The following is a 25,149-nucleotide window of genomic DNA, read 5'->3' on the forward strand; positions in this document are numbered from 1 at the left end:
TTATTTTCTTTAGAATTTTAAAGAATATGTTAGGGGCAGCCCAGGTGGCTCAGTGGTTTAGCGCCGCTTTCAGCCCGGGGCCTGATTCTGGAGACCTGGGATCCAGTCCCACGTCAGGCTCCCTGCATGGAGCCTGCTTCTCTCTCTGCCTGTGTCTCTGTCTCTCTCTCTGTGTCTCTCATGAATAAACTTAAAAAAATGTAAAAAAAAAAGAATATGTTATTTTCCCTTCTAGGCATCTTGACATCTGTGCACAGTTGTAAAACAAAGGATGTGTTTTGGTTAAAGTGTTAAACTTTGTTTATTGTAAGTGCCTAGGATACTTAAATATTAAATATTCTGAAAAGAATTTAATATTGACAGGGAATGAGGTCGTGCAGAATAAGATTTCTACTACATTCATGATAATTAAAAAAAAAAAAAATCCCTAGAAGTGTTAGACGCAGAGTAAGTCTTATGCACTTTGGAGCAACTACATTCTCCCCAGGGATCTGTCATTTTGATTAAACTAACTGATTTTTCCTAGTTGGTAAAAATGAGATTTGGGGTAACAGTGTCCCCTGTCATTTCTATTCTTCCGAAAGGTAGAAAATAACTTTTTGAATGCCTTACTTCTAATTAAAAAACATTTCCCAGGTATCTTGAGACAAGGCCTCCACTCTACGACAGCCCAAATGCCTGCCCCAGTGCTCCACATCCTCTCTTGCTCTCTGCACCAGCTGTCTTCAACGCACTTACACACAGTCATACCAGTGCCTTCATTTCTTGTCCTCTCATTCTCCCTCAGAATTTTCCCAGACATAGTACTGCTTCAAATTTATACAGCTCCCCATAGGAAAGTCTCTAAGTACACACTCAACATCAACTTTGAGATTCTTTTATTTTATCTTAGATTCTGTCTTTATTACTAATGATCATACACTTCTCTGAAACCTATTTACTACCCAATTGATACTACTGAATTTATGTGCCTGAGTTTAAATTTTCACTTTTTAAAGATTTGGATATTTGTCCATTTCCACTCTTGTTATACCAATCCCATTTTTCATCTCCATCCGTGATTAATTCTAGTGGCTGTGAAGTACAATGCAACTTCCTGGCACCAATTAATATGAGTTTTGTGCTTTCTTCCTATTTCCTGACATAGTCTGGTCAAAACTTTGAAGGTCTTTTTTCTTAGATGAAAGGAGTTGAGTGAGTTCTGTGTCTCCCTTTGTTATGGTTTATCATCTTTCCCAAAAAGAAACCTGTTCTTTCTTTAATTGACCTGCTTGGTTGAATGATAACTTTAAAAACACTCTCTTTGGTTGATGTGGATATGTGTAGATATTAAACCAATCATTTGGGATTTTGGCCAAGTGGACATTATTTGGATAGTTACAAGTTACTCATTTTGTTTGTGCCTTGGTCATGTGTATGTTTTTCTATCAATTCATTATCTTTTAAAGTTTCAGTTCATGCAAAAGCATGTTACTATCATGATATTGATTTAATGAAGGAAATTTTGGAAGCCTAGAAGCTAAATGACAAAGGAATGAAACAAGAAAAGATACATGTTTGTAATGTCAAGAGGAAAAATCTCATGACCCTTGCCTGGGTTTTACTTGCATGTTTTTCCATGGCAACCCCATTCCATGTTATGTGTTCACATAATAAGAGCACTCTATGTGGTTATGCCCATAGCTGTGCATCCCAGGGAACTTCAGAAGGAAAGGTCAGCAAGCTTCAATTACATTTATGCTCGATTAGCAGCTACCTGCATTTCATTTTGCCTGCCTTTTTGTTCCAATGACATTTCTGTCTCAAGAGGTTTACCTGATTTCAGATCAAAACTTTGAAAAAAGTTGATGTTGTAAGGCTCTGAGGAAAGCTTAGGGTCTTTAAATTTGATACCTTTCAAAGATTTTTCTGGGATCTAGAAGGGAAACTTCCAACACGAAAGATAAATTCCATAAACAGAGAAGTTTTCAAATTTCTGACTTGCAGTTCCTTTAGAACTATATTACATTCGAAAGCACGTTTTGATTCTGGTTTTGGTTTTACATTGCAACCAGGATCACTGCACCCTATTAGGCCACACACTCTGTACAAGCTGCTTCAAAGTATCCATGGAAAAGGAGAAAGTCTTTTAATACTTCTTAAAAATTTGTAATTCGTAAGGGAAAATGAATACTGAAGCCCGTAGATACAATGACTGTGAGAAAGGTTTTTCAGTTATTACTCCAGGACATCAAAAAATACTACTGGCCTTTGTAATCCTAGCAATCTTGTTTTTCATTACTTCCTACTGCTCTTTACACACCTGTTCTCACTTGTTCTGTCATCCTGTTCAGAACAACAAAAACACATACTGCTTTTCTCATTTTGCCCAATACGTTAAATGGAGGCTCTGTTTCAACAATTCATATAAAAATAAGGATGACTTTTTACATTCCTTTCTGAACAGGATCCTAAAGAAGCTCTAAGCATTGTACTAATTTACTCAGTGATTACATATTAACTGTGAAAGCAATATTAAAAATTTCTTTTCATTTCTGAAAAGCAGACTGCTTCTAGGCTTGTAATTTATTTTAATTGAATGCTGAGAGAATTGCTGGCTGTAAAACAGAGGAAAACAGTTCATTTGGGTCTAAAACATGGATGCAAACCCAAATGTTCCCAGGGGTCAGGCAGGGAATACAAATGAGTGAAGTGGACAAGATGGATCCAGCAATAAGCTGGAGGGGCTTAGGCCTTACTAAGGGGGTGCTCCTGCTGCCAACAGCTGGCTAGCCCACAGGTCCACAGGTGCGTTAAGGGATTTAGGTTTCTCTTTCCAGATCTTATAATTTTTAATGAGATGCCAGGAACGTGGATTTTTATTGTGAAACATTCTGCTTTTCAAATGTTGGCAACCAACTCAAAATATTTTAAAACCTTATGCTCACCAGGAAGGAAGGAAGGAAGGAAGGAAGGAAGGAAGGAAGGAAGGAAGGAAGGAAGAAAGAAAGAAAGAAAGAAAGAAAGAAAGAAAGAAAGAAAGAAAGAAAGAAAAAAAAAAAGATACTGAAGGACAGACTGAGCCTGGACGTCACATTTTTCAACCTGCTTTAGGTAGAAATGATCTTTGGCTTTTTATTATGACTTCATTCTTTTACTGCATCCTTTTTCCATTTTGTTCCCTGATGTGTCACTAGGAAAAGAATTTAAGAAACCATGAAATTAAAAAAAAAAAAAAAAAAGAAATCATGAAATTGGGAGATTATCTATACACATAATTATTAATAAAATTTCGTATTAATAATACATAAGTATATGTGTATATATACATGTATACTTTTAGAGGCAGAGAAGAGAGGACAGCAAATGCTTACCTTTTTAGAAATCCTGAAGTAGGAAAATTGGCTGAGCCTCTAAAAGGTAGTGACATTCAAGAAACACGTGAGTATAAAGTTCAGCACACTGCATCATCTTGAAGGAAGGTCATCAAATCTGAGTATATGTTGATCTGTGTGTTTATTTATAGTTGTAACCTTACAGCATTGGATATGCTCTGATTAGTTTGCACTGTGCCATGGCAATTTATTCCATTGTGGAATTCAGAATAGCTTTATGTATTTTTTTCCCTCTACCTTTTAAATCTCTATTTCAGATTTCCTAATCATGTGATATGGCATTATTTTGTGTGTATGTGAAAATTTTCACTACGCCCAAACAGGATGACTCTAAATATTTACAACTGTAATTGATTTTCATTCCTTCTCCACGATAATATATCATATATACTACATGCCTCTTGCATTATAGAAAAATGAGTTAAATTAACATATTAAAATTTTTGTGTTCCTAAGTTAACTTTTTTTCTTTTCTCAAGACATAAGGAGACTAAAACAAGAATAATAACATCAGTTCATTTGATGCCTATATTCCCGAGACCCTTTAATTGATTTTAGTTTAATTCATATGGCAAAGCAACTGGTTAATTTGGTCAGCTGATTCCATAAAGAAATCTTTGGGGAAAAATAACTAGCCAAGTCAGTTTTATTTAGTATCTATCAATTTATTATATTCTTCTCCATCTAAATATTTTGGATAGTATTAGCACAGCTTTATGTATCACATGACCAGCTAATAAATAAACAGCGCAAATGGTTTCTTTGTATAAATTAGATTAAGAAACTTTTAAAAAATAAATTATTAAAGAAATTATCTCCTTTTCATGATATAGCCTTAATATTGTTACCCCTAATTTTAATACTTTTTTAAAGATTTATTTATTTGAGAGAGAGAGAGCATGAGTGGGAGGGGCAGAGGGAGAGAGAATCAGAAGCAGACAGTGTGCTAAGCACAGAGCCTGACAAAGGGCTTGATCCCACAACCCTGAGATCATGACCTGGGCTGAAACCAGGAATTGGACACTTAACCTACTGCATCACCCAGGCACCCCACTCCTAATTTTAAATACTAAATTTGGCCCAACTTACTGAGGTACTTTTTCTAATATAGATTTCTATGTCTTAATTTTACATGACTAAAAAGTCTTAGGTCTTTCTTTGACTCCTCTTTTTTCTCCTTAAGGTAATTACTTATGAGTCTTATAATTACTTTCTACTTAGTTACTGTAAAGAAACCATCTATCCTCTCTTCTTCAACAAATAACAGTTTGACCCAAATTGTTATTAATTCATTTCTCAACATTTCTAATAAAACAGACATGAATCTTCATTAGGTTAAGTTAGGTGATGGTTTGTTAGATATGACAGCAAAAGTGATAATAGAAAAAAAAACAGATAAATTAGACTTCATATGAGCTAAAACCTTTTGTGCTGCATACAATGCTATTAAGAAAGTGAAAGAACTCACAGATTGGGAGGAAAGATTTGCAAATCATGTACCTGAGAAGGGATTTGAATCTAGAATATGTGAAAATATACAGCAATATATAAAAGACTCTTACAACTCTATAAATAGATAAGTATTCTGATTAAAAAAATAGATAATCTATAGAGAAATTTCTCCAAAAAATACACACTTGGCCAGTAAGTACATAAAAAGATGCTCAACATCATTAGCTATTAGGGAAATACAAATCAAAACTGTGAGATTCCATCTCACATTCACTAGAATGAAGTGAGAATATGGAGAAATGGGGACCCTCATACATTATTGGTTGGGATATAAAAAGTTGTATACCACTTTGGAAAATAGTTTGTTAGATTCCCAAAGTGTTAAACATGAAGTTACCATATGACCCAACAATTACGCTGGTAGCTACAAACCCAAGAGAAATTTAAAAAGTTTTGCCCCAAACCTTAGACAAATGAAAATAATAGCCATAGGGCAGAAACACCTCAAATTTCCATCCATAGATGAATGGATAAATAAAATGTAGTATATCTATACAATTGACATACAAAGTTGAATAGAAGTGGTGAGATCAGACAGAGCTGTCATTTCCTGATCCTTGGGGAAAAAAAAACATTCATTTGTTCACCATTAATTGTGTTGTTAGCTGTGGGGTTTTCATACCAACTCTTTATCTGGTTGAAGCTCCCTCTATTCACAGTTTGTTGAACATTTTTTAATTGTGCAACAGTGTTGGATGTTGTCAAGTCTCTTATTCTACATGTATTAAAATGATTATATGTTTCAGTCTTCTTCCAGTAACATGCTATATTATATTGATGGGCTACTAGATGTTAAGTCAATCTTATATTCCTGGGATAAATCCCACTTATTCATTTTGTTGAGAATTTTTGCTTCTATACTTATAGGAAATGTTGGACTACAATTTTCTTTCATTGAAACACTGTGGTCTGGTTTTATATTAAGGATCTCAGGTAGTGTGGTAATGTGGGTAATGTTCCTTCCTCTTTCTTTTTTTGTTATCAGACCAAAAAAAAAAAAATCACATTTATTTCAATAGTTCAAAGTGCAAATACAGCAAGTCAGTTCACAATGTTTCAAGATACAGTTTTAAGTATAATGAAAAGTTGATATACAAAAATGAAAGGGTAGATAGCAGAAATAAAGCTCATTTTTTTTTAAATTCAAGTAACCCAAAAACCTTTAGACTAAAATATTCCATTTACGACAATTTGGAAATGCCTTAATTTATAGATACTAGTAGTACACTGCCATCCGAAAGGGCTTCTCAAAGAAAGAAAACCACCCCAAACCAGTCAGCTCAGGACCAGAGTGGAAATTCTTGGGGTGGGCTATTCCTGATTTGGCAGCCTCACTCTGTCAATTGATATGGTTTGACCCATGATACTTGGATGTTTAGGCAAATTCTAGAAAGTGTTTAAAGTTCAATATAAGGCCAACACCCTGATAAGAGATACCGAAATGGCCACTATATATTTACAAGATTTTAAAGACCAATCTTAGCTTCAGGCTTCTGGTGTTACTGGGGGAAAGACAGACTAATACTTCTTCCATTACTTAGAACCTTTCTGTAAAGTTAGCAACATGACCTTTACAACCTCCTCATGAAAATCATATTATGTATTTACTTATTTCTACACATACTGAATTTTATGTAAAGTAGAAGTTCCCACTAGGATGATAATTAAAGGTTGTTAATGTTCTTTGTATCACTTAGCAGCCAAGACACATGTTTATTTCTGCTCCACAGAAGCAATGTTAGCTATTCGCTTCAATTCAGGAAAGGTGTGTGCTTTCAGGATGGTTGAGAGGAGATATTTATTGCATCTTTTTCTCAATCTTCTTCATCTTTTCATTATAAGCAGTAAACTGAGAGTCTGTTCTGAAAATTCTATCCCACCATGTAAATGTAGTTTAGTTTCCGATGAAGTTCATGTGGTGGAAATCATGATGCCAAGAACCAGCATAGAAAAGGATCAGATTTAAAGGGTTCAGGGGAATATCATAGCCACCATGGACTGGACATCAATAGTTTCTATCAAATGAATAGTCACACATGCCCAAAGGAGAATGACATGATCACATAAAAGCACGATTCCAATGAAAAATCCATTTCCAAGAATCAGAGTTTCCAAAGGATGTGCATATTCAGCTTCCATTCCAAATGGAGCCTGAAACTCATGATGAACTTTATGAATATATTTATATATTCTTTTGTGATGTAAGAGCCAATGCAGGAAATAGTGCCAGGTATCCTCAATCACCGCACAGCCAAAGCATCTTGCCAAAAGCATATACCATCTTGGCATTCTTTCCCAATCATAAGATATATTAAAATACTCTGTAAAATAATAAGTTCCACAGATCAAAGGAAACTGGATACAAAAGTGATTAAAGAGAAGTACTTTAAAACATTTCCATTGGTTTTCCCATGTTTCTGGTCTATCCTTTTGAATTTTGTACTTTTTCATGAAAGGTATAAATTGAAACAAAGATCCAGGTAAAAAGAACAAGAAATAAAGAACTTCGTGAACTATCAAGGATCCCCATGTTGCAATCTGGAACTTTGTATAATTATTCAACATATAGTTCCAAGCATTTTAAAATGGTTCTTGTAGAGGGTTCTCAGGTAAAAGTGAATCTACATACTCCACAGCCAAGGATGCTGAACTAAAGATGCTGTTGTTGTCATTTTTCAAATCTCTGCAGAAAGCCTTAGAATTCTGGCCGAGGAGCGGGAATGCGAGCCTCTGGCGCCGGCTGCCGCCTGGTACCTCTCAGCGCCGGGTCTTTTTTTTTTTTTTTTTTTTAAGATTTTATTTATTTATTCATGAGAGACAGAGAGAGAGGCAGAAACACAGGCAGAGGGAGAAGCAGGCTCCATGCAGGGAGCCCGATGTGGGACTCGATCCCGGGTCTCCAGGATCACACCCTGAGCTGTAGGTGGCGCTAAACCGCTGAACCACCAGGGCTGCCTCCTCCCCCCGCCCCCACCACCCCACCCCCCTTTCTTTTTTTTTTTTTTAATTTATATTTTATTGGTTTTCAATTTACTAACATACAGAATAACCCCCAGTGCCCGTCACCCATTCACTCCCACCGCCCGCCCTCCTCCCCTTCTACCACCCCTAGTTCGTTTCCCAGAGTTAGCAGTCTTTACGTCTGTCTCCCTTTCTGATATTTCCCACACATTTCTTCTCCCTTCCCTTATATTCCCTTTCACTATTATTTATATTCCCCAAATGAATGAGAACATACAATGTTTGTCCTTCTCCGACTGACTTACTTCACTCAGCATAATACCCTCCAGTTCCATCCACGTTGAAGCAAATGGTGGGTATTTGTCATTTCTAATAGCTGAGTAATATTCCATTGTATACATAAACCACATCTTCTTTATCCATTCATCTTTCCATGGACACCGAGGCTCCTTCCACAGTTTGGCTATTGTGGACATTGCTGCTATAAACATCGGGGTGCAGGTGTCCGGGCGTTTCATTGCATTTGTCTCTTTGGGGTAAATCCCCAACAGTGCAATTGCTGGGTCGTAGGGCAGGTATATTTTTAACTGTTTGAGGAACCTCCACACAGTTTTCCAGAGTGGCTGCACCAGTTCACATTCCCACCAACAGTGTATGAGGGTTCCCTTTTCTACGCATCCTCTCCAACATTTGTTGTTTCCTGCCTTGTTAATTTTCCCCATTCTCACTGGTGTAAGGTGGTATCTCATTGTGGTTTTGATTTGTATTTCCCTGATGGCAAGTGATGCGGAGCATTTTCTCATATGCATGTTGGCCATGTCTATGTCTTCCTCTGTGAGATTTCTGTTCATGTCTTTTGCCCATTTCATGATTGGATTGTTTGTTTCTTTGGTGTTGAGTTTAATAAGTTCTTTATAGATCTTGGAAACTAGCCCTTTATCTGATATGTCATTTTCAACTATCTTCTCCCATTCTGTAGGTTGTCTTTTAGTTTTGTTGACTGTATCCTGTGCTGTGAAAAAGCTTCTTATCTTAATGAAGTCCCAATAGTTCATTTTTGCTTTTGTTTCTTTTGCCTTCGTGGATGTATCTTGCAAGAAGTTACTATGGCCGAGTTCAAAAAGGGAGTTGCCTGTGTTCTTCTCTAGGATTTTGATGGAATCTTGTCTCACATTTAGATCTTTCATCCATTTTGAGTTTATCTTTGTGTATGGTGAAAGAGAGTGGTCTAGTTTCATTCTTCTGCATGTGGATGTCCAATTTTCCCAGCACCATTTATTGAAGAGACTGTCTTTCTTCCAATGGATAGTCTTTCCTCCTTTATCGAATATTAGTTGCCCATAAAGTTCAGGGTCCACTTCTGGATTCTCTATTCTGTTCCACTGATCTATGTGTCTGTTTTTGTGCCAGTACCACACTGTCTTGATGACCACAGCTTTGTAGTACAACCTGAAATCTGGCATTGTGATGCCCCCAGATATGGTTTTCTTTTTAAAAATTCCCCTGGCTATTCGGGGTCTTTTCTGATTCCACACAAATCTTAAAATAATTTGTTCTAACTCTCTGAAGAAAGTCCATGGTATTTTGATAGGGATTGCATTAAACGTGTAAATTGCCCTGGGTAACATTGACATTTTCACAATATTAATTCTGCCAATCCATGAGCATGGAATATTTTTCCATCTCTTTGTGTCTTCCTCAATTTCTTTCAGAAGTGTTCTATAGTTTTGAGGGTATAGATCCTTTATATGTTTGGTGAGGTTTATTCCTAGGTATCTTATGCTTTTGGGTGCAATTGTAAATGGGATTGACTCCTTAATTTCTCTTTCTTCAGTCTCATTGTTCGTGTATAGAAATGCCACTGACTTCTGGGCATTGATTTTGTATCCTGCCACACTACCGAATTGCTGTATGAGTTCTAGCAATCTTGGGGTGGAGACTTTTGGGTTTTCTATGTAGAGTATCATGTCATCGGCGAAGAGGGAGAGTTTGACTTCTTCTTTGCCAATTTGAATGCCTTTAATGTCTTTTTGTTGTCTGATTGCTGAGGCTAGGACTTCCAGTACTATGTTGAACAGCAGTGGTGAGAGTGGACATCCCTGTCTTGTTCCTGATCTTAGGGGAAAGGCTCCCAGTGCTTCCCCATTGAGAATGATATTTGCTGTGGGCTTTTCATAGATGGCTTTTAAGATGCCGAGGAATGTTCCCTCTATCCCTACACTCTGAAGAGTTTTGATCAGGAATGGATGCTGTATTTTGTCAAATGCTTTCTCTGCATCTAATGAGAGGATCATATGGTTCTTGGTTTTTCTCTTGCTGATATGATGAATCACATTGATTGTTTTATGGGTGTTGAACCAGCCTTGTGTCCCAGGGATAAATCCTACTTGGTCATGGTGAATAATTTTCTTAATGTACTGTTGGATCCTATTGGCCAGTATCTTGTTGAGAATTTTTGCATCCATGTTCATCAGGGATATTGGTCTGTAATTCTCCTTTTTGGTGGGGTCTTTGTCTGGTTTTGGAATTAAGGTGATGCTGGCTTCATAGAACGAATTTGGAAGTACTCCATCTCTTTCTATCTTTCCAAACAGCTTTAGGAGAATAGGTATGGTTTCTTCTTTAAACATTTGATAGAATTCCCCTGGGAAGCCATCTGGCCCTGGACTCTTGTGTCTTGGGAGGTTTTTGATGACTGCTTCAATTTCCTCCCTGGTTATTGGCCTGTTCAGGTTTTCTATTTCTTCCTGTTCCAGTTTTGGTAGTTTGTGGCTTTCCAGGAATGCATCTATTTCTTCTAGATTGCCTAATTTATTGGCGTATAGCTGTTCATAATATGTTTTTAAAATCGTTTGTATTTCCTTGGTGTTGGTAGTGATCTCTCCTTTCTCATTCATGATTTTATTAATTTGAGTCTTCTCTCTCTTCTTTTTAATAAGGTTGGCTAATGGTTTATCTATCTTATTAATTCTTTCAAAGAACCAACTCCTGGTTCTGTTGATCTGTTCCACAGTTCTTCTGGTCTCGATTTCGTTGAGTTCTGCTCGAATCTTTATTAACTCCCTTCTTCTCTTGGGTGTAGGATCTATTTGCTGTTTTTCCTCTAGCTCCTTTATGTGTAAGGTTAGCTTTTGTATTTGAGTTCTTTCCTGTTTTTGAATGGATGCTTGTATTGCGATGTATTTCCCCCTTAGGACTGCTTTTGCTGCATCCCAAAGATTTTGAATGGTTGTATCTTCATTCTCATTAGTTTCCATGAATCTTTTTAATTCTTCCTTAATTTCCTGGTTGACCCTTTTATCTTTTAGCAGGATGGTCCTTAACCTCCACGTGTTTGAGGTCCTTCCAAACTTCTTGTTGTGATTTAGTTCTAATTTCAAGGCATTATGGTCTGAGAATATGCAGGGGACAATCCCAATCTTTTGGTATCAGTTCAGACCCGATTTGTGACCCAATATGTGGTCTATCCTGGAGAAAGTTCCATGTGCACTTGAGAAGAATGTGTATTCAGTTGAGTTTGGATGTAAAGTTCTGTAGATATCTGTGAAATCCATCTGGTCCAGTGTATCATTTAAAGCTCTCGTTTCTTTGGAGATGTTGTGCTTAGAAGACCTATCGAGTATAGAAAGAGCTACATTGAAGTCACCAAGTATAAGTGTATTATTATCTAAGTATTTCTTCACTTTGGTTAATAATTGATTTATATATTTGGCAGCTCCCACATTCGGGGCATATATATTGAGGATTGTTAAGTCCTCTTGTTGAATAGATCCTTTAAGTATGATATAGTGTCCCTCTTCATCTCTCACTACAGTCTTTGGGGTAAATTTTAGTTTATCTGATATAAGGATGGCTACCCCTGCTTTCTTTTGAGGACCATTCGAATGGTAAATGGTTCTCCAACCTTTTATTTTCAGGCTGTAGGTGTCCTTCTGTCTAAAATGAGTCTCTTGTAGACAGCAAATAGATAGGTCCTGCTTTTTTATCCAGTCTGAAACCCTGCGCCTTTTGATGGGGTCATTAAGCCCATTCACATTCAGAGTTACTCTTGAGAGATATGAGTTTAGTGTCATCATGATATCTATTCAGTCCTTGTTTTTGTGGACTGTTCCACTGAACTTCTTCTTAAAGGGGAATTTTAAGAGTCCCCCTTAAAATTTCTTGCAGAGCTGGTTTGGAGGTCACATATTCTTTTAGTTGCTGCCTGTCTTGGAAGCTCTTTATCTCTCCTTCCATTTTGAATGAGAGCCTTGCTGGATAAAGGATTCTTGGTTGCATGTTCTTCTCATTTAGGACCCTGAATATATCCTGCCAGCCCTTTCTGGCCTGCCAGGTCTCTGTGGAGAGGTCTGCTGTTACCCTAATACTCCTCCCCATAAAAGTCAGGGATTTCTTGTCTCTTGCTGCTTTAAGGATCTTCTCTTTATCTTTGGAATTTGCAAGCTTCACTATTAAATGTCGAGGTGTTGAACGGTTTTTATTGATTTTAGGGGGGGATCTCTCTATTTCCTGGATCTGAATGCCTGTTTCCCTTCCCAGATTAAGAAAGTTTTCAGGTAGAATTTGTTCAAATACATATTCTGGCCCTCTGTCCCTTTCGGCGCCCTCGGGAACACCAATTAAACGTAGGTTTTTCTTTCTCAGGCTGTCGTTTATATTTCCCTTAATCTAGCCTCATGGTCTTTTAATTGTTTGTCTCTTTTTTCCTCAGTTTCCCTCCTTGCCATCAACTTGTCTTCTATGTCACTCACTCGTTCTTCCACCTCGTTAACCCTCGTCGTTAGGACTTCTAGTTTGGATTGCATCTCATTCAATTGATTTTTAATTTCTGCCTGATTAGCTCTAAATTCTGCAGTCATGAAGTCTCTTGAGTCCTTTATACTTTTTTCTAGAGCCACCAGTAGCTGTATAATAGTGCTTCTGAATTGGCTTTCTGACATTGAATTGTAATCCAGATTTTGTAACTCTGTGGGAGAGAGGACTGTTTCTGATTCTTTCTTTTGAGGTGAGGTTTTCCTTCTAGTCATTTTGCTCAGTGCAGAGTGGCCAAAAGCAAGTTGTATTGGGAAAAGGAGAAAAAGAGAGGAGAGAAAGAAGGAAAGAAAAGAGAAAGAGAAAAAAAAGGGAAGAAAAAAACGAAAAAAGAAAAAGAGAAAGAAAAAGAAAGGAGAAAAAAATGGGGGGTGGGGGAAGGAAACAAATCAAAAGGCAAAACAAAACAAAACAAAACAAAACAAAAAAAAAGAACCACAGGGGAGTATCTTCTGATTCTGTGTACTTTAAGTCCCTTGGCTTCCCCTGGAAGTTGTCCGTCTAGCTGGTGTTCTGGGGGAGAGGCCTGTTGTGCTGATTTTCAGGTGTTCGCAGTTGGGGGAGCTGCTGTGCCCCTGCCTGGTGCAGGGCTCAGTGAGGGTTGTTTACCCCGTGAGGCCCCCAGAGGAACAACCCCAGTGGCGGGGCCAGCTGTGGAAACCTGGAGTCAGCCCCCGCAGTAGCTCCGTTGCTCTCCGTCTGCAGGGCCTGGAGGCTCCGGGGCGGGCCGCTGATGTGCTCAGCTGGGGCAGGAGCGTCCTCGCTGTCCTGGGCCCTCCCGGCCTCTGCCTGTCCCGGGGGAGGCGGGATCCTGGGCTGTGTCCCGGCGCCCTGTGCTCCGGCGCCTGCGCTGGTGGATTCGCGCTCCCACCCTGCAGCCCCCTCCGCGGAGCCGCCCCCGAACCCCTCCGAGCTGCTCCCGCCCTGCAGCCCCCTCCGCGGAGCCTCTTCCTCCGCCCGAGCCCCCCGGAGCTGCTCCCGCCGCGCAGCCCCCTCCGTGGAGCCCCCCCCCCCCCAGCTGCTCCGGGTCCCGCCGTGCGCTGCAGCCCTTAGGGAGCTCGGCCCATCTCCCGGGGCGCAGGTGTCTGTTACTGTCCCAGGGAGCCCAAGGGCATCCCCGCCCTCCTGGGTCCTGCTCCAACTCCCTGCGGGCCCCTTTCCCCCGGGAAGGTCGGTGCAGCTCCTGCTCCTCCGGGACGGGGCTCTCCTGTCCTGGGGACACTCGCCCCGGCCTCAGCCCGGCTCCTCGCGGGCCCCTCCCCCTCGGATGCCTTTTGTTTCTTTATTTCTTTTTCCCCGTCTTCCTACCTGATAGAAGCGCGAACTCTTCTCACTGTAGCATTCCAGCTGGTCTCTCTTTAAATCTCAGGCCGAATTGATAGATTTTCAGGATAATTTGAAGGTTTTCTAGGTCATTTGGTGGAGACAGGTGATTTGGGGACCCTACTCCTCCGCCATCTTGCTCCTCCCCCCCCCCCCCCTTTCTTTTGAATGACTGAATTCTTCAAATGTTTGGTAGAATTAACTAAAAAAGCCATTTGGGCCTGGGCTTTTCTTTTGGGAAGTTTTTAAATGACTAATTCAATTGGTCTATTCAGATTTTCTATTTATTTTGAGCCAGTTTCAGCAATTTATGTCTTTCCCGGATTTTGTCTATTTCATCCAGGTTTTCTAATTTGTTGGCATACACTTGTTTTAGTATTCACTTAAAATTATTTGTATTTCTGAAAAGTTGGTCATGATGTCTCTTCTTTTATCCCTGATTTTATTCACTTGAATCTTATTTTCTTAGTCTATCCAGCTAAAGGTTTGTCATCAAAAAATCAACTTTGACTTCATTAATTTTTCTATAATTTTACACAAACTCACCCAGAAAATCAAAGAGGAAGGGATACTTCTCCACTTATTCCATGAGACTGGCATTATTCTGATATCAAATATACAAAAATATTTTAAGACAAGAAAATTTCCCTCATAAACACATATGTAAAAGTTATTTTTTTAATTTAGCAAACCAATACAATAATGTACAAAAATATAATACACCATAACCAATCGTGATTTAGCCAAGAAATGAAAGGCTTATTTCATATTAGAAAATCAATCAATACAATTCACGGTATTAAGACTAAAATAATAAAACCATATGATCATCTCAATAGATGCAAAATAAGCTTTTGATAACATTTCAAATCTGTTCCTAATAAAAACTCCCAGCAAACTAGGACAAGAGAACCTGTTCAATATGATAAAATGTATCTATCAAAAACCTAGAGCTAATATACTTAAAGGTGAAAAACTGAATGCTTTCATTCCGAGATCAGGAATAAGGCAAGGATGTCTGCTCTCATCATTTCTATTAAACATTTTACTGGATGTTCTAGTCAGTGTAATAAGGTAAGTCAAATAAATAGAAATCAAGATTGGAGAGAAACTAGTTTACTTGTTTACATGTTACTAGTTTACTTGTTGGAGAGAAACAAGTAAACTATATTTTTCCTCAGGTGTTATGACCATCTGCACAGGAAATGCAGTTGAATTTACAAAAGAGCCACTGGAACTAGTAAGACAGTTTAACAAGACTTTACAATATAAGATCATACAAACAAAAATAAATGAGAAAGTGGAAATGACAATTTTAAAATGCCATTTACAATACTTTTAAGGTATTAAATATTTAGGTAAAAATGTAGTGAGATACCTATAGAACTCGTATGTGCTGAAAATGACAAAACCTTGCTGAGAAAAATTAAAGTAGATCTAAATAAATGGAGAATATACCATGTTCATTCATTAGAAAACTCAATATTGTCAATATGTTAATTCTCTCCTACTTGACCTACAGACTCAACCCTATCACAATAAAATTACAGCAGCGTTTTTCTTAGGTACAGACAAGCTTTTCTGAAATTCATACAGAAAGGCAAAGGAACCAAAATAGCCAAAACAGTTTTGAGAAAGAAAAACAAAGTGGGAGAAGTTACACTACTTGACTCCATAAATTGTTATAATGTTACTGTATCAGGACAGTATGGTATTGACATCAATGCAAATAGATGAAGGAAACTGAATAAAAAATCTGAGGGGGGATCCCTGGGTGGTGCAGCAGTTTAGTGCCTGCCTTTGGCCCAGGGCGCGATCCTGGGGACCAGGGATCGAATCCCACATCGGGCTCCCAGTGCATGGAGCCTGCTTCTCCCTCTGCCTGTGTCTCTGCCTCTCTCTCTCTCTCTCTGTGACTACCATAAATAAATTTTAAAAATTTAAAAAAATATATTTTAAAAAAATTCTGAGGGCAGATCCACATATATTGTCAACTGACTTTTGAAAAAGCTGCAAAAGCATTTCAGTGAAAAAAGGATAGTCTTTTCATCAAATGGTGTTAAAATAATTGGGTATCCAAATACAAAACTGAACTTGGATTACCATTTTGCTTCATATACAAAAATTAATCCAAAAGACATTATGTGGGCGCCTGGATGGCACAGTCAGTTAAGCATTGGAATCTTGATTTTAGCTGGGGTTATGATCTCAGGGTCATGAGATGGAGCCTCGAGTCCAGCTTCACGTTCAGCTTGAGATTCTCTTTCTCCCTCTCTTCTCTGCCCCTCCCTCATGTGCTCACACACATGCTTTCTCTAAAATAAGTAAGTAAATAAATAAATAAATAAATAAATAAATAAATAAATAAATTTCTTAAAGAAGGGATTGCACACATACATAAAAGACCTAAAATTATAAAATTTCTAGAATAAAATATAGGAGAAAATCTTTGTGACTTTGGGTTAGGAAATGATTTCTTAAATATAACACAAAAGCATAATCCACACAAAAAAATTAGAAAATGAACTTTCTCAAAATTAATGACTTCTGCTTTCAAGAGACATTAAGAGAGTGAAAAGGCAAGTTTTAGATTGCAGAAATATATTTGAAAACCACACTTCTGATAAAGGACATATAGGTAATATGTAAAGCACTTCCAAAGCTTAGTATAAGAAACAAACAACTCAATTAAAAAAAATAGGCAAATAATATGAACAGACCAAAGAAAGTAAATTAATTGCAAATAAGTACATGGAAAATATTCATCATCATTACTCGTTAGGGAAATCCAAATTAAAAACCATAATGAGATATTTCTACACATCTATGAGTATATATAAAGTTAAAAGACCTGATCATACCAGTATTGGCAAAGATATGGAGCAACTAGAACTCATGCATAATATTCATAGGCTCCCTGAGCATAGTACCTGAGTCTAATTAAGCCCACTATCCCTATTAGTAACAAGTTTAATAAATATTTATGAAAACAGTAAAAAGTTGATAATTTATTAATAACTAACCAATTCTCACAAAGTAGAACGAATTTCTAACTCCAAGATAAAATTTTTCAGATTCAAATGACATATCTAAAAATCACTCTGCCATCAAAAATAAGAAATTATTAAAAGATGCTTCTCTGGTCTACTTCCCCTCCCCCAAATTTGATAATTTTATAACAAAATTCTATTCCTTACATCATTTTCTTATTTAGAGATGTTTAATTAAAATATGTAATTTAAAAAAATTCTTATATAAAGAAAAAGACAGGGGCACCTGGGTGGCACAGTCAGTTGAGCTTCCAACTCTTGGTTTCGGGTCAGATCATGATCTCATGGGTCCTAGGATGAGTGGGATGAGTCTGCATTGGGCTCCGTGCTCAGGGTGGAATCTCCCTGAGTTTCTCTCTACCTCTGCTCCTTCCCCCACCCTACCCCATGCTTGCTCTCTCTCTCTCTCTCTCAACTAAATAAATCTTTAAAAAGAAAGAAAAAAGAGAGAGGGAGAAAGGAGACAAGCATCAACATAAGAGAAAGAAAGAGAAAGAGAAGCAGAGACGAATGGGGGGGGGGATTCAAATAATAACAAGGGAAAACCAGAATCTTCCTTTGTCATTTAAATTATAAAAACAAAGTCCTCTGACCATTTGTCCCCTCACAGTCCACGGTCCCTTTGCCAGTTTTAATACTTCAGGTGTTTTTCATTATATCCATTTAGAATGTTTCTGCCATAGGGAACTGGCTAACATGCCCACAGTTAACGGTTTAGTAATTCAGAGCATATTCTAGTTTTTACAAGTGAGGACAAGAGTATCCTTTACTTAAATGTGGCTCATTAGGGATCCCTGGGTGGTGCAGCTAGATCCCTGGGTGGCGCAGCGGTTTAGCGCCTGCCTTTGGCCCAGGGCGCTATCCTGGAGACCCAGGATCGAATCCCACGTCGGGCTCCCGGTGCATGGAGCCTGCTTCTCCCTCTGCCTATGTCTCTGCCTCTCTCTCTCTCTCTCTCTGTGTGTGACCATCATAAATAAATAAAAATTTTAAAAAAATAAAAAAAAATTTAAAAACCTACTTTAAATAAAATGTGGCTCATTAGCTAAGACTTGAAAAACTTCTAATAGCCTGTTTGAGCCTACTTTCCAAGTTATGAAATTCAATATTCCTATGCTAGAGCAGAAAATGTTTCTTGTGAACAGGACTTCAAATTTTATTATCAGAATGGTGCATATACCAAGGTGATGCCCACCTGATTATTTTTTATCATCTGCGCAGACATGGAGGCTCTCTTTGCCTCAGGACCAAGGCAACTACACATGCATCTTCTATTAGTTTCTTCTCTCTCTGAGTTTAAGATGGGATAAAATTGATAATTTTTCACTTTACTGGGTATTTTGCTGCAAAAACTATTTATCATTCTGCAAATATATGTGTTTGGTGAATCTCTGAACTTGTTGCTATCTGAGAGCTGCATATAGAAAATTAAACAGCTCTGCTTCCTACCCACTAAGAGATTATAATCAGTTACTGATATGAGTGTAGGCATTAAATTTACTCTGCAGAATTGGAATGTCAAGTATGAGGTATGGATTACAGAACTTCACCTAGCTGTCTGGCAGAAATAAAGCTCTTAAAATAATGAAAAATATTGGTGAAAAATCACCAAGCAAATAATTGGAAAATGGGTTACTGATTTTTATTCCAAGTTAGTTAAGATACATTTTAATGTTTAAAAATAAACCTTGGAAGATGATGTAAAGTGAATGCCAATAAATATGAGATGCATACGGATGGACCTTCTTATAAAGAGGTGAAACATGTATTCTTAGTAATATGATGCTTCTAAGAGGCAGACAAAAAGATTTGTTGAATCCTGAAGTTCTGCATAGGGGTAATTAATATAGCAATGAAAGTTTTTGCTACCATTCACATATAAATTCCCTGCTAAGCTTTGTCATTTTAAAACGGTAGTAATCATACTTTCAAATGAGCTGCACCTAAAGGGATAGAAACAATTAAATCATGTTAACTGATTATGAGTGAAAAACGTGCGTAACTCCAGTTACCACTTGGTGGTAACGATTGAAACCACTTGGTGCCAACGATTTCCATGATAGGGTAAATAAGTTGCTAACATTTTGTGTGTCTGCTCTACTCTGTGTGTGTTACAGAAAATAATTGTCAAAATGTGTAAGCTGTTAAGACAGATTTGTGTTGACTTCAAGGAGCCAGATTTGAGAATATAGTGATAGGGATTGGGTTGCCATAGACTCCTCTCTGGTGGGCAAACCCCTCAAGTTCAAAAACCTTCAGGTGTTTGGTCTCATGATGATAAAATAAAATGTTCCACTGAGCAGCTAAACGTCATCTACTTGGCTCCAAATCTGAGACAAAAGACCTCCTTGCTGAACTCTAAAAAATGGAAATTTCATTTTGAGGAGAGGCAGACTTGAATGAGCTTAAGTCACTGAGTGAGAAAGAGGAAGAGAAAAAAAGACTTACAATTATCGGGAGACTTACCAAATTGAGGTGCCCTTGGCTGAGCTTTTGGAACTCCTGACTCCCAACTTAGCACCAGGAAGGGTTAGAATTCAAGTGCAATTAACAGAGGTGGGGAAGGGGATAACAGGTTCTCATATTAAGTTGGGAATTAGATTAAATCCCCAAGTTCATCAGGGAAAAGTGACAAAGATGTATTTAAAATTTGCTAAACTCTTGGGAAGGTAAATCTCTTCGAAAAGGATAAAAGAAATATGAAGGATGTATTTCTTCTTCCCTTTCCTCTAAGAAAAGGATGAGTGTGGTTTATTACCCTTAATTATTATAGTCAAACTCCCTTGATTCAGCTGGCAACAAATTGGCTTATCAGCCAGGGACTATTAGTTGTTCATTAACATCAAGTTAGACACTGTATCAGTCTTCAATAAACTTAATTAATAATAACTTTACATTTGTACAGAGCTTTATAATTTGAAAACTATTTTTCACAATATTCTTTCTCTTTCCTTTGAGACTCTAGGGTAGGGGCTGTCAAATTATAGCCACGACTCAAATTTGGCCAGCCACCTTTTTTTTATAAATATTTACTGGGACACAGCCATGCTAATTTTTTTCATGTAATGTCTATGGCTGCTTTTGTGCTATAAAAGTGAGTTGAGTAGGTACAGCAAAGACTATATATACAGCCTTCAAAGACTAAAATGTTTACTATCTGGCCTTTTAAAGTATAAGTTTGCTGAGCCATGCCCTACAGCTCTGTGTTGGTACCACTGTTAAGTGACTTTTCTCATTGGCTTTTGTTTTAAAGATTTATTTATTTGTGAGAGACACAGAGCAAGGCAGAGGGAGAAGCCGGCTCCACATAGGAAGCCTGACATGGGACTCGATCTCGGGTCTCCAGGACCACATCCTGGGCCCAAGGCGGTGCTAAACCGCTGAACCACCCGGGCTGCCCACTGGCTTTTGTTTTAGAATGATATTTGTAACTGTACTATCATTTTCTAAAGTACATTCTAGTCAAAGGCAAAAGCTCTGTTTGACTCATTTTGTATACACTTAAATACTTAAAACTGTAGATGCTGAAAAAATATTAATAAATTTTTATTTTATTCTCATAAATTCTATAAGGTTATGATCCTCTTATTTCAGACCTGGAAATGAAATAAAATAGAGTGGTTGTTTTATCTTATTCTAACATGTAGCTGATTTCCAAATGTCGTTCAAATACACTTAAGAATATATATTTTTACTTTGTTTTCAAGCATCATTGAACACAACATCTCTTTATGTTTTAAGACAGTTCGTTGATGGTGGTATATCAGAGCAAGCAGAGCTTACCAAGTCAATGTGTAATCAGTATTTCATTACCCACTATGTACATGAACATTGTTTCTTTGGTTTATAGATCCAATATAGCTGCTGTAAATCAAGACCTTTCTCTGTCTCTATTCATAAACTAGTTAGACTTTTTAGATTAAGCATGTTGCCTGTTGAGCCATTACTAGTAATGCTATCAATAGGCTATAATGACACTAACATAGAAACTATGTAGTAAAGCTAATCTTCCCATCTGAGGATCACCTCTGCCTACAAGTCTTCTTCCCCTCATTAGTGCTTTTGTGCTCAGGGAAAAGTATGCCCAGCAGGAAAATGAAAAAAGATGGAGACAAAGTCTCTGAAATCTCTTCCAGGAAATGAAAGCAGAGGGAATACCTTCTAAGTCATTCTATGAGGTCAGTATTACCCTAATTTAAAAAAATCAGAAAAGGCATTTCTAAGAAGGAAAATTATAGACTAATATGTCTCCTGACCATAGATGTAAAATTCCTCAGCAAAATAGTAACAAATCAATTTAACAATGTGTAAAAAGAATTATACACAATGTATAAAAAGAATTATACACCAATTGGGATTCATTTGAGGTATGTAAGGCTGGTTCGACATCTTATTAATATAATCTACCACATCCACAGGTTAAAGAAGAAAAATCAAAAAAAAAAAAAAAAAGAAGAAAAATCATATCATCATATCAAAAGATGCAGCAAAAGGATTTGACAAAACTCAACACCCATTCATGATAAAAATTGTCAGAAAATTAGGAACATTAGGAATAAAGGAGAATTTTCTCAACTTGGTAAATGACATCTACAAAATGTCTAAAACTAACTTTATACTTAATGGTGAGAAAAGAGATGCTTTCTCCCAAAGATGAGGAACAAGATAAGGATGTCTTCTCTCTCACCACTGCCATTTACCATCATACTAGAAGTCCTAGAAATTAAAATAAGACAAGAAAATGACATAAAAGGTATATATATTAGGAAGAAAGAAATAAAACTATCTTATTTGGAGATATGATTGTCTATGTAGAAAAAGTAAAAGAATATTAAAAAGCAGGAACTAATAGGCAATTATAGCAAGGTTATGGGATATAAAGTCAATATAGAGAAGTCAGTTCCTTTCCTATAGTACTAACAATGAAAAATATATTATGAAATTTAAAACAAAATACCATTTAATTAGGACCAAATACAAAAATAAATATTTAGGCATAAATCTAACAAAATATCTAAGGGGAAACTATAAAATTTTGATTAAAGAAATCAAAGGTCTAAATAAGGAGATAGCCCCTGTTCATGAATAGGATGACAATATTAAAACAAACATTTTCCAAAATTGATCTATAGACTCAGTGCCATCCCAAGCAAAATCTCAGCAGATTATTTTATGGATATCAACATTGACTCAAAAGTTTACATGAAAGACAAAAACCCAGGATAATCAAAACAATGCTAAAGAAGAGTAAAGTCAGGAGACTGACAATATCTGACTTTAAGAGGTACTAGGAAGCTACAGTGATCAAGATAGTGTGTTCTTAGCAAAAGAGTTGACAAATTTATCAAAGGAATAGAACAGAAAGTCCAGAAATAGACCTATATAGTGTTTGATCTTCGACAAGGAGCAAAGGCAATTCAATAGAAAAAGGATAGTCTTTTCAACAGATGGATCTAGAACTATTATAGTCCCTTCACAAAAATTAGCTCAAGGTGGATCAAAAACCTAAATGTCAAATATAAAATTTCTAGAAGATAAAATAGAAAATCCAAATTATTTGAGTTGGTGATGGCTTTTTACATATAACACAAAAATTATAATTCATGAAAGATAAAATTGATAAGTTGGACTTCATTAAAATTTAAAATTCTACTCTGTGAAAGACAATCTCAAGAGAATGAAAAGACAAGACACTGTCTGAAACAAAATATTTCCCAAATATATAAATAACTGATGAAGAACTTATGTTCAAAATATACAAAGAACCCTTAAAAATTCAACAATAAGAAAACAAGAAACCTAATTGGAAAGTGAACCAAAGATCTAAATAGAACCCCACCAAAGAAAATATATAGATGACAAATAAGCATATGAAAAGGTGTTTGACATCATATATACTCAGGTGATTAAAAATTAAAACAAGATACTACTACATCTATTAGAATGTTCAAAATCCAAAGTACTGACACCAAACACTGACAAAGATGTGGTACAACAGGGACTCTTAGTCATCTTTGCTGGTAGGAATGCAAAAGTAGTAACAGCCACTTTGGAAGACAGTTTGGCAGTTTTTTACAAACTCAAACATAGATTTATCATATAATCCTGTAATTACACTCCTTAGTATTCACTCAGATGAACTGAAAACTTTGTCTAAATGAAACCTGTACTCAAATGTTTACAGCAGCTTTATTCATAATTGCCAAAAATTGGAGATAACCAAGATGTCCTTCAAAAGGAAATGGATAAACTCATATACCCATATGAAAAGTATTATTCAGGAATTTTAAAAAAGCTATCAAGCTCTTGAAAGACATGGAGAAAACTTGCTAAGTAAAAGAAATCAGTCTGAAAAAACTGTATGATTTCAATTATATAAGACATTGTACAAAAGGCAAAACTGTAGAAACAGTAAAAAGATCAGTGTTGCCAGGAGTTAAGGAGGCCATGGCAAGGGGTGAATAGGTTGGTTATGGGGCATTTTAGTGCTGTGAAACTCTACAACACTGAAATGGTAGATACATGAGATTATGCCTTTGACCAAAACCCAGAGAACTGTATAAGACAAAGAGTGAATCCACATATAAACTTTGGTCATTAGTTAATAATATCAATATCAGTTTACCAAGTGTACAAATATACCACATTAGTGCAACATGTTGACAATAGGAGAAACTGGGAGCAATGAGTTTTTGGGAGCTCTATCTTTTCTGCACAATATCCTATACACCTAAAACTGCTCCAAAAATGAAAATTTATTTTAAAAATAGAAAAGTTTCTTCCCTAAGATCAGACATCCACTTACACTAAAAATTAGCCTCTAGTTCTGTCTTCCAAAATTCTGTCCTTGACAACCACAATCCTTGTTTTTCTGTACTGACTCCTCCAGACTGCCCTTTCCAGCCCTTTCCCATCTGACCAAGCATCAGTCTTGGATTTGGGCTCTCCTGTCCAAACTTGTCTGGATGATAAATTGTCATGACCATCTTGGTATGCCTCAAAATGATGGCAACTAAGTATGATCCATGGTTCATTTTGACACTCACATTATGGGGTACCCAGAGATGTCACTGAACATGAGGAAAGAGCAATTATTTTTCAGGTCCCTGACCCCAAAATAATGAAGCCTGATGCTTTCTGTTCTATCTACGGCTACAAACAGGTGATCCTTGACAAACAGGTGATCCTTGCAAATCTTGAACTTCTCTCTAGCTGTCTTGGCCTAGCCCTTCAGGGAACATTGCCTATGAAGTCACAAGATGTTCCAAGGTCAGGGGTGCCTGAATGATTCAGTCAGTTAAGCATTGGACTCTTGGTTTCAGCTCAGGTCATGATCTCAGTGTCCTGAAATCAAGCCCAAAGTCAGGCTCCATGCTCAGCATGGAGTCAGCTTGGGACTCTATCTCTCTCTCACTCTGCCCCTCTTGCTCATGTGCTTGTTCTCTCTCTCTCTCTCTCTAATAAATAAATGAATCTTTAAAAAGTGTTCAAAAGTCATCCAAGAATAAGTCATAGAAAACCATGTTGGTATTCAAAAGACCTTTTCCACTCACAGCACTGTACTAGCTGCCTGGCCCTCTTGAGCAAGCCATATTTTCTTATATAAATTTTAATCTTCAAGATCTCTTTCAGCTATTTCCTTCATCCAGCAGACAACTCCCTTCTAGCTTGCTTAGGTGAACTTTCTTAAATAGCTTATCATCCAATTCTTTCACAGGCCTATCCAGTGTAGTTCAGGCAAGGTAAATGTCACTCTGTTGCTTACATAGTTATGAGTGCAGCCTTCACAGAATATTGGCTGCCCATTTAGTGCTAAGTGTGACTTCAGTTAAAATATATTTGTATACCACATCCTTTCAAAAAGGACGTGAAAATGAAAAATATAAAAGTAGAAAAGCACAAATTAAAGAATAAACATAGCTCAAAAGAGAAAACACATGTACCAATAACAAAGCTCAGTATGGTTTTTAGGATTGAACATAAAAACCATGTAAGCTTCCTAGTATCCCAGTCAAGGAAAGAATTTGCACAAAAGTAGAAAGTGTATAATTTCTGGCTTTTATAATTTTCTAGGTAAAAAATTTCTTTTTAGCCTCAACTTTGAATGATGTGTCTGA

At 37.1% G+C, this 25,149-nt stretch overlaps 1 long non-coding RNA gene and 1 pseudogene across 1 annotated transcript in view; one reads left to right on the forward strand and one right to left on the reverse strand.

Annotated features, from left to right (window-relative positions):
* The first annotated feature begins 2,933 nt into the window (after nucleotides 1–2,933).
* LOC144320377 (uncharacterized) overlaps nucleotides 2,934–25,149 on the forward strand; it is a 51,937-nt gene continuing 29,721 nt past the window's right edge. Inside the window, exon 1 of the long non-coding RNA XR_013385883.1 lies at nucleotides 2,934–3,093. This is a non-coding gene — a long non-coding RNA (uncharacterized LOC144320377). The remainder of the gene's footprint in view (nucleotides 3,094–25,149) is intronic.
* LOC144320027 (methylsterol monooxygenase 1 pseudogene) lies at nucleotides 5,998–7,621 on the reverse strand (annotated as a pseudogene).

The sequence above is a fragment of the Canis aureus genome, chromosome 9 (assembly GCF_053574225.1).
Source record: "Canis aureus isolate CA01 chromosome 9, VMU_Caureus_v.1.0, whole genome shotgun sequence".
Lineage (NCBI taxonomy): Eukaryota > Metazoa > Chordata > Mammalia > Carnivora > Canidae > Canis > Canis aureus.